The 18,552-nt window shown below is 37.4% G+C and overlaps 1 pseudogene; it reads right to left on the bottom strand.

The window, feature by feature from the left end:
* Positions 1-748: 748 nt before the first annotated feature.
* On the bottom strand, positions 749-13,197 carry LOC104099726 (DNA (cytosine-5)-methyltransferase CMT2-like; annotated as a pseudogene).
* Between the last annotated feature and the right edge of the window lie 5,355 nt (positions 13,198-18,552).

Raw genomic sequence — 18,552 nt, 5'->3', positions numbered from 1 at the left:
CGTCTTCTCCCTTGCGTCTTTTCTGAAATTTAGCTCAAATCTTGCTCAAATCTACTCCAAATCACTTCAAATTTAAATGTTAAACTCCTTTTAATATTTTCAATCAATTGGAACACCACCCAATCCAAACAACTAACAATCTCAAAAAATCCTATTTTCGAAAGCAAACCTTTGAATGGCCTTCAATGGTGGACTTCTACTCTTCAATTTTCTTACATTGCAACCAGGTGACACAGGGGGAGAAACAGAAAATACACGGCCCCTTGAAGCATATGTAGAAGATGTGAGAAGAAGAAATAGTGAAAGCAATGGTTGTGAGTACACAATGTTAATTCCATAGCTTTTAGAAGAAATAGTTGTACAAACACATGTTTTGAATTTGCTAGTGCTTTAAAAATATGTACAATATGAGCTAAGTTGGGTAAAACTTAAAAACATGGGTTATTTTTTGTTATGGTGTGAAGTCACGTGTATTTTCTTGTAATTCTTGCAATAGCTATATCTTTACATTTCATTGATTGTTGTAGCTACCTTTTAATCTTTACTGAAACCAAACATAATCTGTAACCAGAAAATTGTCTGGGGCAAATGAACCTTGAATATCAAGCTTTCTACACTAACAGGAATTTGAAGACTTCATATATTTTTTTAAGTATACGAGAAATTTGGGATAAGAGATAACTAAGACTGCAAATACCAAAAACGAGCTTTTTATAAAAAGGAGAAGTCATAAAGATAAGAAACAGGATCATATAAAGAGGTTTTGGTAGTTCATTGATCAATAATCAGTCAATCAACTAAGAGTCTAATCCCAATCCCAATCTAGTTAGGACCAGCCATTTGTATTCATTCCGATGAACGACGGTTCAAATTACAAGTAATAGAATGGTGTACTCATGGATCAATAGTAGCTCTGAATTGGCGAATGAAGAAAGAATGTGATGAATGTGCACTCAATTTTGCAAGACAACAATGTCATCAATTGGAGGCTTTAAGAATGAGAAATTTGGTGGCAATTTAATAAGAGGCTCATTTCCAGTTAGCCTCTGGAAGGCAAGTCCAAGTGCATACCCGAGCGCTCGCCCAACAGGAACTGCTACAGCATTCCCAACTTGGCAATATCTACACCAAATGAAAAACACGATGAAGAAATACTTGTAAAAGGTATAAGATATAAGGAATAACTTGAGTAGTTTGACTCATATGATCATGTGAATGACATCAAACCAAAATATGTTGGGAGGAATCAATTGCTAATGGTTAACTCTTTACCACTTCTTCATTTTTAATGGTAAATATTGTTTAACTCTTTACCACTTTTGAGATGTACATATAAGAGAAGATCTTGGCTGCAATTACTTCAATGAGATCCAATAAATGTGATAAATTACAACAGTGACCAAGTTCATTCCACAATTTAAGGTTAGTGCATTAACAATTTAGTAATAATAATAATTCGCAACACCCCTTCCACGTAGCTACTTTTCCCATTTGAACATCATTCTCTTGTATTTTGGTCTTGTCGAAAGGAGAAAGATTATGCAACACAACTCAAAAAATTGGTTTCAAATATAATAAAAATCACAGAGATATTTCTCTCATAGAGACGAACACTGCATTTATATATGTTTTCTTTTCATTGCCTTACGATCTTTAATTAGTAAAGATAATTACTTTCATCAGAAAACAAGATACCTTTCCTTGGGAGTGCCAGAAAACCTATAGAAATCTGGAAAACCTTGCAATCTTGCATACTCTCGTATAGTAAGAACACGATCCTGCTCTGGGTGTAAGACCGCCTGAAAAATATTGAAAGCTCAGAAAAGCCTACAAGTTCTATATTGCATATTTTATTGTAAGAACAACACCTAGACTAAGGGTAAATTTTATAGTAATCCGACCAACTATGTTGTATGGGGCTGAGTGTTGGCCAGTCAAGAACTCCCATGTGCAGAAGATGAGAGTATGAGATGAGAATGTTGAAATGGATGATTGGTTTTACCAGGAGAGATAAGATTAGGAATGAATTTATTCAGGACAAAGTGGGAGTGGCCTCCGTGGAGGACAAGATGCGGGAGACGAGGCTAAGATGGTTCAGGCATGTTAAGAGGAGAAGGGCTTGAGAAGAGATCGAGGTAGGCCAAAGAAGTACTGGGGATACATGATTAGGCAAGACATGGCGCTGCTCCACCTTACTAAAGACATGACCCTTCATATTCTTAGATTTATATTACATCATGTTGTTTAGTTCGCCTCAGTTATCGTGTTTCCTTGTTACTAATTGGTACTAATTCTTTTTCTCCTCTTTTTCTTCTCTCTTCCTTTTCTGCTTTTTCCCCTTCCTCTTCTTCTTCTTCTCCTCTTCCCTCTTTTTCTTGTTCTTCTTCTTCTTACCTTCTCTGAGCCGAGGGTCTATTAGAAACAGCCTATCTACCTTCACTAGGTAGATGTAAGGTTTGCGCACACACTACCCTCCCCAGTTTTTTGTTGTTGTAATAACACCACAAAGTACATGGGCACGATGATTAGGAAACGTCACTAAAGTTGCTACTGTTTCATCCCACCAAAATCTTGCATATGGCCTACAAATTCAACAAGGATTTAGTATATATATTGGATATTATCAATTAAAAGGAGATATAAGAACAAGTATAACAAGCTTCTAAGGAAACATGCATTACCTTTTAGATTTTCCATGTTCAAAATTGAAGGCACACTCAGGAACCTACATTTCACAAGAATGATTCATATTAGCATGAATGACACGTTATTACGATAACTTACAAAATTCATCATAATAAAGTCAGTACTTTTTAACAGAACAATAGTAACAAATAGCCTACCATGGGCTTTCCATTTGGTAGCACCTTTGGATCTTCTGTATCACGACGAGCCACATTATCCTTTCCCACAATTACACCAGGGAGGTCCCTGAAGTTTTCTCCCTACAATGGAAATATGTTAAGGGGCAAACATCTGAAAAACTTATTTTCAGTAACACAACAACCGTCAAACCTTTTTATGTGGGACTAGACAAGCTCGTAAGTAATCGTCTTCTGCTAATTGGCAAGGCCGATGATCAGACAAAACAGGATCTTTGGTTTCCGTATCTCTAGTTGATGAACACCCCACTATCTCTGAAGGAGTAAGAAGGAACCATTTCCACATGTAAAGGATAAGCATTCAGCTCATAGACACTAGCATGAATAAATTATGAACCTGAATTCATTCCAGTAATTTTAAGTATTAGACTAAAATTTGAGAAACTATATTATGAAATCTACTACTAACAATGGTTACATAATATTTTTTAATACTATCAGAGAAACAAACATCTTGAAGCCAAAGTGTCAGATAAACTGGGAGAGAGGGAACATCAGTTTATTTGTTCGAAGTTTTTGAGTAAGTCTTTTCATGCCAAGTGAAGAGGTCAAAGGATGAAAAAAAAGGCAAGTAGACCATGTACCATCTTATGGTATAATTCGTTGGACGTTCATATATTCTTCATTTTAACAATTATTAATCAATTCTCTTAGTTTCGGATGACGGTTACTTGAACATAACTTTCTATCATACACCATGAGATATTTGGAATGTGAATCAGGAAGCATTTCAACTTTTTCATATAAATGACACCAAGTAGCCACTATAAAGTGTTGCTATTTAGGAATTAGCCGGTGCGTCCTGAATTTCAATTTTTCAGTTCAATTTTTCGGGACAAAAGTGTTCTGGATTGTCCTGAAGTTTAGATTTTTAGTTTAAAACTTCAGGACAAAAAAAGTATTGGTTAATCTCTAAATAGCATTCCTGAGAATGGCTATCTCTGCACTTGCCCCTCAAATTTCAGCTGAACATTCCTTGAGAAATTTGTAGCGAAAATCAAATTCCTCATACCATACTATAGTAAGGTGTTAGCATTTAGATTTTGGCATGCAAAGTAGCAAATTTTACTAATCTGTGCAGTGTACCTAAAGCACCATTGTTACACCGTAAAATGTAGATAATATGATTATCCAAGTATTTAAGCAATTGTAATACCATTGATCATCTTATATTCACTTAAACAACTTTAAGAAGTCACCCTTTTTAACAAGATAGAAAATTAGAGTACTAAGAAACTCATATTGGACACCACAAATTGCGAGGGCCACAAAGCTAATATGTTAGTTTGTGTGTGTTCTAAATCGATAACTGCTTTAGATACTAAAATTTGATGCTAAATTTTTCAACTTTTAAAATCTTACCGTACCCACATTGCATATTCACATCATGTGCCCAAAGCCTTAATATTTAATTCTCTCTAGACCATTCCTTAAGTCTTTGTTCTAACAGCTTGAATCATTTCCTCACGCTTCCAACCAAAATTAGCCACCCCCAGTCTTAAAATCACTCATCAGAGTAATGTTAATTTAAAATGCTGGGTCTTAACATTGCATATTCACATCATGTGCCCAAAGCCTTAATATTTAATTCTCTCTAGACCATTCCGTAAGTCTTTGTTCTAACAGTTTGAATCATTTCCTCACACTTCCAACCAAAATTAGCCACCCCCAGTTTTCAAATTACTCATCAGAGGAATGTTAATTTAAAATGCTGAGTCTGACAGAAAGAGCAATATACATACACAAAACACACACATAAGAAGAAATTGATTTAGAAGCCAATACAATCAAATAAAAGTTCTTAGAAAAAAATTAGAGAGCAAGTAATATGAAGAACAACAGCCATTCAAATTAGTTGCAGCAAGTTAACATATCCCATATGTTGAACTTTAAATTTCTTGTACATGATTCTTCTTCCTTCGCATTTCTCAGGTAATAAAGGCCTTTATCCGTTAGGTGGTACGAGTCGTTATTACCAAGGCATGTATTAGAACTTGTTTCTTAAGGTACGCAAAATCAGCTCGGTCTTGTTACTGATAGGAACAGTTTTCTCTTAACCAAAGTAAACATTTGTCACTCTATTTTTAGAATTTTCAGACCAGATCACAAGATTGCAATTGTTGCTTTTGATTAGAAATCAATGCAAACAGAATAGCATGAGAAAATAGCCCGAGTCCAATAAAAAAGGCTTTAGCACTAATGTTTGAGAGAAATTACCATGTTTAGGTAATCTTATGTATTTCTGGAACTCCGATTCCGCGGGCATCTCATATGGCATTTCTTCACGAGTTTCATGCCATGTAACCTATAAAAGAGTACATCTATTATTCCAGTAAAAAGATATTTCTAAATAGATACATCTATTAAAATGAAAAAGGATCTCTAATAAACACAACAATCATACAGCTGGAAGATCAGATATAGCATCACGAAGAACAAGGGCTTCCTCAAGGTCACCGCGTGGTTGTCCTTCATCATAAGCAACAGTATTCCGCTGCAAGAAGGAAATCAAATGTAATAAATGCAGCATCAATATGAAAAGCCCGGCTTACAGAAAGTAGAAAGAATGACACAAGTTCTCAGGTAATAAAGGCAGTAAATGTAAAGGATACCTCAAATTCAGGTGAGGGGCAATATTTAACAATCACGTCATGCGAAGGAAGAGGAAATGGGGGCAATTTCTGAACAAGAGAAAGAATAGTTGAGATTACTTGAACATCGCATAGATGTAATCACCAACTATGGCCCAGTATATCAACATGAATTGAGAATTTTCTACCAAATCCAGTGTAAGATCTTTACTGTTCTTTTAGAGAAGAAATAACCTTTCCTTTAGAAATAACTATTCCTTTTATTCAGGGGCGGACCCACGTAGGTTCAAGGGGGTTCAATTGAACCCGCTTCGTAAATATTTTTTACAATTTTTATGTGGAAATTATTTTTCGAAGAAACAAACCGGTAAAAAAATACAGCAGTTGAACCCCCTTAATCAAAGTTGTGCCGTGGTCAGATGGTTCAAGCGGGGTCAACTCGCGTGTTCGAACCCAAGCTTCAGCACGTTTAGGTGTTTTTTCACTTTTACAAAATGCAGGCAGCTAATCTGGCCCTGCATCTCTATTTTCACATGCACTAAACTAGAAAATTTCATGTTTTCTCGTTATACACTTTATCTTCGTCTTCCCATAGTTTTGAAATTTCTATATGAAATTATTAATGTAACTTAGATCTTTTTTTTTTTGGTTAACAGTTAGTGCAAGTCAAATTAAAAATAATAAATAAATAGATTTTAGTATTTTAATATAGATCAAACTTATGTTTGTTACAGTAAAATTTGTAAAAAAATTGAGTTCAATAAATTATTAAATTGTAAAGGTAGAAAAATATTTTGTTTAGGTTTTGTTAGAACCAAAATAAAGAGCACTAGGTAAACTTTGTTGTTTGTTAACTCAATTTCGCTTTTATTGCCGATTATTTTTTAGGACTTCTGTATATGTTTGAACCCGCTTGTATAAGAATCTGGGTTTGCCACTGCTTTTTTTCAGTAATTCTGATGACAGCAGGCTAATGTACCATTTTTTTTATATGTTTACTGAATATACTCACCTCACTCGGAAGTGCACCCCAAAAGAACACTCGCAATCGAAATTGTGGGAGACCATAACAACCAGCTGTCATAGTTCCCAATCTTGCTTGGTATCTCATATGTACCAAACGACTTAAAGCACATCTTCCAAGAGATGCTTTATCAAACCTCAATATGTCAGCCACATTTTCCATCAACACATATTTAGGCCGTAAGAATTCCACGACATCCATAAAAATAATAATTTGACGGTTTTTCTCATCAGACAACGGGTCGTCAACATTTCTGTGGCGATTGTATCCACTAATGCCCTGGCAAGGAGGACCCCCACATATCATATCAATATCACCCTGCAAATATAATTAATCAGGACGGGAAATTAAACAGGGATAATGATTCCAGTGCCATTTAGTGGTAATCATTGCAAATGCAATTGAGGAAGTAACTTACTGGTAGAGGCAAAATTTTCAATTGTTGCCCCCTTCTAACAAATTCTTTTATGCTGTCTTGGCAATTTCTGAGAAAACAATAAGTGAATTGCACATGAAATTGAGGATGTGATGAAAATGCATAACAAAATGTTAAGATCTTCTGAATTTTCATAACCTCAGAAACTCCTTTGTTTTCTTATTTCAACTTCCGGGAACATTCAGTGTGAAAATCAATTGGTCTGTTTCTTTATATTTCAAAGCTGATAGTACTTCTAAGATTCTTCCAAAACCAAATATGATAAAGGAGAGTGTTAAGAGCTTGGATATTCAGAAAGAGAAACAGTGCTTCTAAATTAACTAACAAAATTTTTCGAGCAGCCAAAAAAGAAAGATACTAGTAAAGTATGGAAGAAACAATATTTAGCAAGTACTTACTCCAAGTTCTCAATTGGCTCTCAAGTATCTTCACTTGGATCATAACCTTTCCACCGCACCTATAAGAGTACCCCAGAAGAAGAAAGCATCACCAGCGATAACAAAGCTAAGATCAACAATCAAGCTTGTAGTCTAAAACAGTCAAAATAAACAATGCAGAAAGTCGAGAATTAAAATTCACTCCTCCAGCAGTTAAATCCCATGGCTTCTGATAATCACCTAACACATTAACTTCAATTCGGATCCGCTTCTCTTTAAACAACTCAAGGTTTTCAACTCTAAGATTAAACTATGAAAACCAACAATATATGAAAGAAAAGTTTATACCTTAAAATGCAGTCCAGATTTTCCTTTGTTGTTCGGATCCCCGTAACATATGTCAACCAATCTCAATACCTCATATTCTCCAGAAGATGCCTTAGAACCAGCCTGGAAATTATCATTGTTTTCACCCTCATCTGCGTCGTCTAGCTCACAATTTGAGCTTGTTTTGAAATTACTACAGCCGTAAGTTTTAATTAGCTTCACCCATCTTTTCAGTAGCTCTAGAAAATCCTCAACAGCTTCATTCCTAACCTAAGAAAAAAGTTAACTATGATTGAATATTAGCTCAAACACATTGATAACATCTCTCATGACTGCCACAAAATAAAAGCTTACATGTGTCTGAGGATGATTCAGTTTCAGGGTATCACAGGCAGACCTATTAAAATCAACTGCCCATTTCTAGAGTAAAAAAGAGAAATTTTAGACGCATAACTTAAAAGATATTAGATATGAATAAGAATTCTATTAATTACCGTCACAAGTTTAAGACCAGAGAGTTTGGTACCAAAGCACAACCCCATAGACATGCCACCACAACCAGCGTATAGATCCAATAATGACAACTTCGCTGTCATAGGTTCACAACGTGGCAATACCTCCAGAGGATATGTAGTGATAGGCTTATATGAAGCATCAGCTAACGAAGGGATAACCAAGCTCTTGACTGGATAGTCCAAAAGAAAAGCAAAGTTTTAACCAATATTGGTAGAGAAAAAATAGAAACGGGTTAGGTACGATTACAAGCTATGCTACAAACTGCTGCAAGAAGTCTATTTATAATAACAGCATGGTACCATATGAACTGCTAACCAAAAACTACAAAATTTGAACTTGTATTGATGGATCATAAAGATAAAAGCCATTGATGCAGACGGAAAGTAGGATGTTAGAAAATTTTGATGTCACTAACAAGTAAGCTACAAAAGGTACCTTCACATTCAAGATACAACTTCAACATCTTAAGCAAGAAAAACTTGACATTCATGGACACTTTGGAATGCTCCTTTTGCACAATAGTAGCAATGCCATTAACCCTTAAATTATAAAGAGCCGACCTGATTTCACTTGCCACCACGTGGCATCAACTAATGCGAATCCATACTCTGGATCAACTACTGCTATCATTCTCAATATTTTATGTCATTTCTAATATATAAAAAATAAGACCAAATATACACAACGTCTCAATCTGACTAATTGTGATCTAATACATTCGTATTCATCATTCTCAAAAGAAAGTGACACTTATGCAGCTCACATCTCATCCTTAACAAACAAATAAAAGTATAAAATAGATCCATGTCAACAGAAATTTCCTTATGAAAGTTAAAATTTAAAAGCAAAATAATTGATAGAACAGTCATGTTCCTGAAAAACACTGCAAATGGAAGTCATGAGCATCCAATGCTACCTATTTTAGTAAGACTTATTACAGAAGGTATACGTCATCAGGTGTTTTCTCACATTGTTTGAGCACATAGGACAGTACAAGATTATCTGTATCAATATAACTTACCATTATCCAATGTACGGAATGTGGAATAGTCAACACAGTATTCCATGTCGTAATAAAAGTGAGCAGGTGGAACATCCTTTCTATTCAAACCATTCTGCAGTAGTAACAAAATTGCAAAATATTCAAGGAGCAATCCTCAACCACAAATATTAAGAGGAAAGAGCAGAAAAACAAAAGAAACAGCACAGTAGTCAATAATAGTGAACAATGGAACTAACAAGAGTAATCTTAAGCAATTTTAAAAACAGGAAAAGAATATCAGGATGGAGCATACGCTGGCTGGTAATTCTACCACATTGACTTTAGAAACAATGCAGTCTAGTGGATTATCATTCTCTAAAGTAGAGTAGAATATGCGCTTTGTGTCATGGAAAGAAGCAGCACCTTTCAGCACCTGAAAGAATTATGCAGAGAGAATGTCCAAACGAATAAATCAGAAAATAGGGCTTCAAATACAATACACTAAGTGAAAGAAAACACTCTTATCAAAAATACAAACCGTATCTTCAGCTCTGAAAAACCATTGTACCCTAAAATAATCTTCACCCTCTGTTGTCTTGAAAAACTCCAAGATCCTGCCAATATGGTTTTTCCTGCCTTCACCCTGAAGGAATTGCTCAACATGTCAATCTTACATTCTTTTCAAGACATAGCCAGATGAGTGATTCATAAAGGTCACATGGCTGGCAAAGAAATTTCAATGTTTTGTATCAGTTTTGAAAATAATTTTTTCTTCTCATGTGTTGGCATCTCACCGTGGAAAAAACGATTGAGTTCAAACATCAGGTTGTTTAACAACATATAACATCATAGAACACAATAATACCAAGTTATTTCTGGTGACATCTGGCTTCTCAATCTAACTATGTTGCAGGAATCTCCTTTCGCCTTATACAGATAGAGGATCAGAGAAGTTGAATCATTAAGTGACAAACTCGTGTTAGTGAGCAGCAGCAAGGACTGCTAGAATATGAACTTCAAATGAGGAACTTACTTGCGGAAATAGCATCCACCCAATGTCATGTATGTTATCTTAGCATGACAAAGACAAAACATACGAATTTCCTCAGAGGACTGGTATGAATTCTCAAGTAACATAATGATGCTCCAGTATCTCATACCAGAAATTCACCGTGGTCATGGTGAAGCTTCAAAGAAATGAGGAAAGGGGCAGAGTACCACAGCAGTTGCTGTAGTCCCGCTGAGGTCACAGAGGACGTGTAAAAGGAGAGGGAGACCAACCACCACAGCGGCGGTGAAGAATCAAAATGAGGATCACCGCGGTCACAGTGGGCTTCGCGTATTACGAGAAAATTTAAGAGCTTTTGTGTCTACTTGCTATGTTTTGCACTGTACTACAAAAATCGAGCCCTTAAACGTTTTGGCCATTGAAAAACAAGACTATAAGTCAAAGAGCTATTCTAGACGAGATTTAGAGAGCAACTTCAAGAGATCTCTAAGATTTAAGGTATGACCTAACTCTAAATTCATGATTCTGCTTGAATTTCATTATGGATGCTGAAAATTTAATAAAATAAATAAAAGTGTGCTTTCTCTGACAGCTTAAGATTCTTTGATGAGATGGTCATACAATTCAATATCGCTGCAGGCAAGCAAAGATACTGGGTTCAAGTTTTACCGGACCAATAATTTTTACGTGTTTGGCCCATAAAAGAATAAGACAAACCCACACGTGAGGTGACTTGTTGAAGACATAATGAAATGAATAAAAGTGTGCTCTCTCTAAATATGATATGTTCGCACAATTCAACAATGGGTTAATGGAAACCGTGTTTGCCATCCAAGTTCAAGATTGAGATATTGGATGAAAACTAATGATTAGGGTTCTAGCACGTATTTGAAACCCAATAGGTTGTATACCACATGTCTAGGTTTTTCTCCCTAGGTGTTGGAGAATTTATTAGCATTCGTTGGAGTAGAGTCCTCGAAGAAACTATAGGCAAAGAGTTGGAGATAACTTAAAATAATAAATTATTTTTAATAAATTATTTGATTTTATGCATAGTTTATGAAAGCTTTGATGATTCAAGCTTTTCTTCATAATGGTGGTACATAGTTTATGAAAGCTTTGATGATTCAAGCTTTTCTTCATAATGGTGGTACCCCAGCCAGCTTGCATGAACCTCGACTAATTCGCGCAGGTACTTGCTACCTCCCACCATTACAGGTACCGGGTAACCATGTCCACCAAGGCTTAGCCATATTGGAAGAGATAATCGAGTGTTTTTGTCTTCACTGGAGTTTGAACTAGAGACCTCATGATTCTCTACCCACCCTTTGGTGCTTGATGATTCATGCTTTTACAAGTACCTTGTGTGTGTTTTACAAGTTATGCATGTATGGGACAAGTTCCAAGTTCATCAGTATTCTTACTATTGCCCCATCACATGTTAAAGATTAGGCATGTCACCTTCTAATCTACCCAGCACTTCAGAAGTCTACTATAACTGTTTAAAGTAATTTTTTTGTAATAAAGATATAGATTATTCTTCAAAGACTTGTATCATTTCATGTCAAATAGTTCAGGCACAAATATAAAGAAATAGAAAGATTTCAACCTCCAGTGTAAGGAACTACTGCAAGTACTTTTTATCATCAGCTTTCTAAAGATATTGAGCATGCCTAATGTTGTCAAAGTGGTTACAAAGAAAGCTTTGATGTTGTCGTAAACCTACACAGGAAAACACATGTCTCCACTCTAATAGGTTTTACTTTTAGATGAGATAGTTACACAATTCAATATAGTGGCAGAGTAGGTAAAAGTTCTAGAACAAGTCTCATTGTCACCCATCGAAAAAATATTTTCATGTGCTTAGCAAAAAAAAAAAAGAATAGGCTCATATGTAAAGGGCCATGTTACAAACTTTAAAACAAACAAATAGAAGTGTTCCTTCTCCGACGGTTTAAGCTTTTAGATTGTCATAGAATTCAACCAATTCTTATCAGCACCACCATAATCTAAAATATAGGTCACGATGAATATCTCGCAAAAGGAAGAAGATATATGGAGAGATAACTAATAACTAACTTCACATATGCACAATCTCCGATATTGAAAGTGAAACCAGCAACCTTAGCTTGAGCATAATGGCATTCCACATTGAATATGATTTCATTTTCTTCACCAGCGCTACAATAATGAGAAAACATAACGTTAAGGAGTGAAGACGTGCTACAAGACCAAAAAAAGGTAGAAAAGGGCAACATTTTTACCACCGGAAAGGACAAGTTCATATAGTATCACTCACTTTAATTTCCAGCCTTGACGCTTCGTTTTTCGACCCTGCAATTGCCAATGTACATGTATATTCAGAAAGAGTAAAGTTTAATGACATGTTGCCAGACAAAGAACTAAGTTATTGCTTAGATATCCAAAATAGTTCAGCTAAATCACTGAGAACACAACGCAATAAATTAAATTGGCAAATAAATAATAGTTAGCTTATAGGAGATTATAGAAGGTTCCGGTAATTATTCAGCTCCTTTGGCAAGTCCTAGAGCCAACTACTTATGCATCCTATAAAATCTTATCCATTTAACTGAAATTTCTACGCACGTCCTTCCTATAAAGAACCAGGATTGAGAAGTGTACATCTATTATTCCAGTAAAAAGATATTTCTAAATAGATACATCTATTAAAATGAAAAAGGATCTCTAATAAACACAACAATCATACAGCTGGAAGATCAGATATAGCATCACGAAGAACAAGGGCTTCCTCAAGGTCACCGTGTGGTTGTCCTTCATCATAAGCAACAGTATTCCGCTGCAAGAAGGAAATCAAATGTAATAAATGCAGCATCAATATGAAAAGCCCGGCTTACAGAAAGTAGAAAGAATGACACAAGTTCTCAGGTAATAAAGGCAGTAAATGTAAAGGATACCTCAAATTCAGGTGAGGGGCAATATTTAACAATCACGTCATGCGAAGGAAGTGGAAATGGGGGCAATTTCTGAACAAGAGAAAGAATAATTGAGATTACTTGAACATGGCATAGATGTAATCACCAACTATGGCCCATTATATAAACATGAATTGAGAATTTTCTATCAAATCCAGTCCTTTGAGGTATGAATACGTCGGAAACAATACGGATGAAAGCAAACTGATGTCTCCATTCAATTCAATTTACAGTATAGTACGTAAAAACATCACTTCAATTCAATAAAGCTGAGAAAACAGAAATGAACAATAACAGGCGACCTACTAAACAAATGCCTTCAATTCAATGGAGTATCCCTACTTAGACTATCTAATAACCTAAGCTGTCCAAACAAAATTAAAACCAAAATTATTAGGGAATAGCAATGTCATCCGAAGTCTTCTTCAGCAACAATGAATGTCATGACCGGCGACCTAAGACAAACAATATCAGTTAGCAAAGAACGGGAGGAAAAAAAAATAGCAAAGCAGTGACAATAGGAAACAAGATACCTACTAACATATCATTTGAATGGCCACTATGCAGCTAGCAATTGTAGACACCATAGAAACTAGTACAAGCGCACAGCTTAAAAATTTATACAATTGAGACGGTGCTTCGGATGCTAGACGCCTCTCCGCACAGCTGATAAGAAGGCTTATTTTAGATCGGAAAATGGAGTCAGTCCCAAAATTCTTGTATTTGACTAAGTCTTGCAATTCAGCCAACAAGATAAGCCTGCTTTTGTCTAAAAATTCGAATTCTCCCAAAAGTGCAGAACATCTCACCCGGCCAATACTTAAAGCAAGAATGAATCCAATTGCATCTATAACGATCACAATATACAACAAAAAATTTAGTCTTGACGAGCACGACGGGTTGACAGCCTTGGGCTATGAGGGCGGCTGAAAAAATTTGCGATTCTGTGCCAGGTGTGGCTGAGACGTTGACTGAGAGCGATTGCGTTGATTAGGACTCATTGTTGAGAGATGAGGTTCCGCGGACATTTAGGAAGTTGAGTAAGATTAATATAGAGAAATAATATTAAAAAAATGTATTATAACTGGTGGATATTGTACCGCTTCTATTATTATTATATTATTATATTATTATTAGACATGTTAAATGGGTACCCGAAACCGTTGACTCTTGGCCCGTGGGTCCTTAACCAGGTCGATCCGGTTTACTTTCTTATAGGGGCCTGTCCGAATTTGACCCGTTAATAAAAACATATTGACCCGACTCGGACCCGTAACCCGTAACCCCTTAACCCGAACCCTGATGGGCCGAATCTAATTTAATTAAAAAAGTTTAAAACTAATAAATGATAATAATTTCAAACTTTATACATATATACGAACTTAAAATTACTATATGTCCTTGAAGCCAATTGGAATAAAAATGAAAGAAAAACCATACTTTATTAACATTAAAACTTAAGAAATATATGGAATTCGAATATTTCTATAACTGATAGTCTAAAATATATGGAATTCGCCTATTTCGACAAGACGCCTCATAGTGTGTGGTACTATATTCTTTATTCAACGTTTGAATTCAATTTTTTACCACTTGTCTAAATATATATGTGAGCTGGTCTGCGCTGGTTGACCCGTGGATCAGCTACCGGTTCGGGTCCGGTCCGGTTCAGTGGGTCAAAATATTATTGCTCGGTCCAGCCCTTTAAATTAATGAGTTGGTTCGATTAGGATTTTGTGGGTCATAGGCCGGTTAAAGGGTCAATTTTAATAGGTTATGTGGGCTGGTGCGTGGGTCGACCGGCCCATTTGACATGTCTAATTATTATACAACAACAATAACAACATACCTAGTAAAAATATCACTAGTGGGGTCTGGGGAGGGTAGGATGTACGCAGAACTTACCCCTACCCCGGAAGGTTAGAGAGGTTTTTCCGGGAGACCCTCGGCTCAACAGAAGTGTCAATAAAATCAGAAAAGAAACGAAGGAAGGAAAAGATCTGTAACAACAAAATAAGCAAAAGAAGTAATAATATCATCTTAAGAGACACCAAATAAGTGAAAGGGAGTGCAATAATACAATCATATGCAAAACAACAAAATAGTGTGAACACAACATAAACCGCTAACAAACATAGGCAAAACTCTATCAGACTACCCGGTATAAAGAGGGGAAAACTACGAACTACCCCCTAGCCTACAACCTTAATGATCGACCTCCACACATTCCTATTAAGAGCCATGTCCTCGAAAATCTGAAGTCGCGTCGTGTGTTGCCTGATCACCTCACCCCAATTCTTCTTAGGCTGGCCTCTACCTCTTCTCGTGCCTGCCAAAGCCAACCGCCCGCACCTCCTAACCGGGGAATCTATTGTTCTCCTCCGCACGTGCCCAAATTTCCTAAGCCTCGCTTCCCGCATCTTGTCGTCCACGGGAGCAACGCCCATCCTCTCTCGAATATCTTCATTCCTTATCTTATCTAGTTTAGTATGCCCGCACATCCATCTCAACATCTTCATCTCGGCTACTTTCATCTTCTGGATATGTGTATTCTTAATTGGCCAACACTCAGCCCCATATAACATAACCGGCCTAACCACTGCCCTGTAGAACTTACCTTTGAGTTTCGGTAAAATATAAAATCGATTCTAAAGAAAACGTATCCCCTTGCCTGTCTTTGGCTTGGTTAAAGGCATAGTAGCACAAAATGATAATCAAGTTTGTGTAAGGAATGATGCTTTCTCTGAAGGTGCACGTTAAGCATAGTTAGCTAATGTACGCACGACTACGATGGCTCGACGGAAATCACAAACAATTGCACCGCCTACAATATCGGAGGCGGATCAAAGAGGTAGATTGGTAACACCGGAATCAGGGTTACCACAAATGATAGGCCAAATGCAACTAGTTCACTAGATGACTGGAATGGGAAGTGCACCAACCGCCATGCAAGCTTCAAATTGTGTTGAAATAGAGAAGCCCTGTGATGACCCGGTCGGTCGTTCCGAGAGTTATAGCCCCGTTTCTCCCATTTCTGCTTCTTTAGGTGCTATTCGGCTATATTGTATGGTGTCGGGTTGGTTGGCTCGGGTCCGGAGTGGCTTTGGAGTGAAATGAGACACTTAGTCTCTTATTAGGAAGCTTAAGTTGGAAAAATCAACCAGATGTTGACTAATGAGTAAACGATATCATATTTGGATTTTTATGGTCCGGTTAGCTCCGTTAGGTGATTTTGGACTTAGGAGTGCATCCGAAATGTAATTTGGAGGTCCGTGGTAGAATTAGGCTTGAATTGGCGAAGGTTGGAAATTTGGCGATTTTGGTCGGCAGTGGAAAATTAGGTATCGGGGTCGGAATGAAATTTCGGAAGTTGGAGTAGGTTCGTAGTGTCATTTGGGACGTGTGTGCAAAATTTGAGGTTATTCGGACAAGGTTTGGTAGGTTTCGGCGTCATTGGCGGAATTTGGAAGTTTAGAAGTTCTTAGGCATCCGAGGTTGATTTGGTGTTGTTTTGAGTGTTCCAAGAGTTTGACTAAGTTCGTATAGTGGTATAGGACTGGTTGGTATCATTGGTTGAGGTCCCGAGGGCCTCGGGTGAGTTAACGGATTGAATATTTGAGTGGAAATGCTATTTTTTTTGGTGTCTTGAACTGTTGGTGCTTTTCCGCACCTGCGGATGGGGAGCCACAGGTGCTGAGAGAGGGTCGCAGATGCGGAAGGGGCAGGCTAGAGCTTTAGCGCAGGTGCGCAGGTGCGCAGGTGATGGCTGCACCTGCGAGCCCGCAGGTGCGAGGCCTGGCCGCAGGTGTGGAGGCTGGACGGATTAGTGAGTTTCGCAGGTGCGGTTGTTTGGACCGCATGTGCAGTCGCGCAGGTGCGAGTTTGGGGCCGCATGTGCGAGATGCCTGGGCAGAAGGTATATAATCCACACTTCGCAAATTTTAGCCCATTCTTCACCATTGTTAGTCGATTTTTGAGCTTTGGACAGTGATTTTGGAGAGGAATTCGAGGGCTATCAGTGAGGTAAGTCGCTTGAGCCCTAATACTCGCGTTTATGGTAATTTTCCACTGTTTAATCATGTAATTAGTGGGAATTTGGGGTGAAGTTGAAGGGTTAGGGATTGAGTTTTTGGAGAGTTTGAGGTGAGGATTTGAGGGACCAAACGGTGTTGGAATTTGATAAATTTGATATGGTTAGACTCGGGAGTGAATGAGCTTTCTAGTTTTGTAATTTTTGTCGGGATTTTGAGACGTGGGCCCAGGGGCCGGGTTTTCATCAATTTCGGGTTTTGGCCTAATTTTGTAGTTTTTCTTGTGGAATTCGTTTCTTTAGCATATGTTGATGGTATTGTACTAGTTGTGGATAGATTCAGAGCTTTTGGTGACCGAGTCGAGGGGCGAGAGCATTTCGGAGTAGGATTCTACGTTGTTAAGGTAAGTAACAGTTTTAACTCTGGTTTTGAAAGTATAAACCCGGAGAATTGATATCATGTGACTGTTTGGAGGTGACACCCACGCTAGGTGACGGGCGTGTGGATGTGCGCCGTGAGGGATTGAGACTTGATCCGTACCGTGAGGCTATGAGGCCTAATAGCTTTTATTTGTGTTTGTGCTTCCATGTCTGTTAGAACTTGACTGCCTTCATGTTAGAGATCATACTTAGGCTTTATTCATGCTCACAATAGTTATACTCAGTCATAGTAATTCTTGTACATATTTACCTCAGTCTCTATTATCTTTTGTTGATACACTGTAATACTTTAATTTGGACTGCTTTCCTTTATTGATTGGAAACTGTAAGGCTAGAGAGGTACATGACTGAGTGAAGCTGAGGGCCTGTTGTGAGGTATTGTTCTTTAGCACGTGAGTTGTCTGTGCGGATCCAAACTGTTCTATAGCACGTGAGTTGTCCGTGAGGATCCAGATATGATATGATATCACGTGAGTTGTCCTTGCAGCACGTGAGTTGTCTGTGCAGATTAGCGCTTGGGCTGTAGGAGCCCCTCCGGAGTCTGAACACCCCCTAGTGAGCGCAGATACCTATTGAGCGTGTGCATTGAGGGCTGAGGGATTGAGTGACAGTGCTGTGAGGTTTCATCTATTTTTGTTGTTGCTGCATTTATCTGCTAATTGCCTTGTAGTAGTTGAAAATTCATGAAAATTTACCTTTTACTCCTGTTTATTCTTAACTGTGAAAAGTTATTAAATGAATTGTTCTGCTTAGATCGTCACTACTACTCAATTCCTTAGTTATTTCTGTTACTTGGTGAGTCGGTTGTACTCGTACTATACCCTGCACTTCATGTGTAGATCCAGGTGTGTTTGAATGCGGCGATTGTTGAGTTCAGACCATCAGAGTTTTCGGAGACTGCAAGGTAGCTGCTAGCGTCTGCATGACCTTGTTACTCCTTCTATTTCTCTTTTTGGCTTGTATTGACAGTTAGACAATTGATG

The sequence above is a fragment of the Nicotiana tomentosiformis genome, chromosome 12 (assembly GCF_000390325.3).
Source record: "Nicotiana tomentosiformis chromosome 12, ASM39032v3, whole genome shotgun sequence".
Taxonomy (NCBI): domain Eukaryota; kingdom Viridiplantae; phylum Streptophyta; class Magnoliopsida; order Solanales; family Solanaceae; genus Nicotiana; species Nicotiana tomentosiformis.
This window is presented reverse-complemented; position numbering and strand designations above follow the sequence as displayed.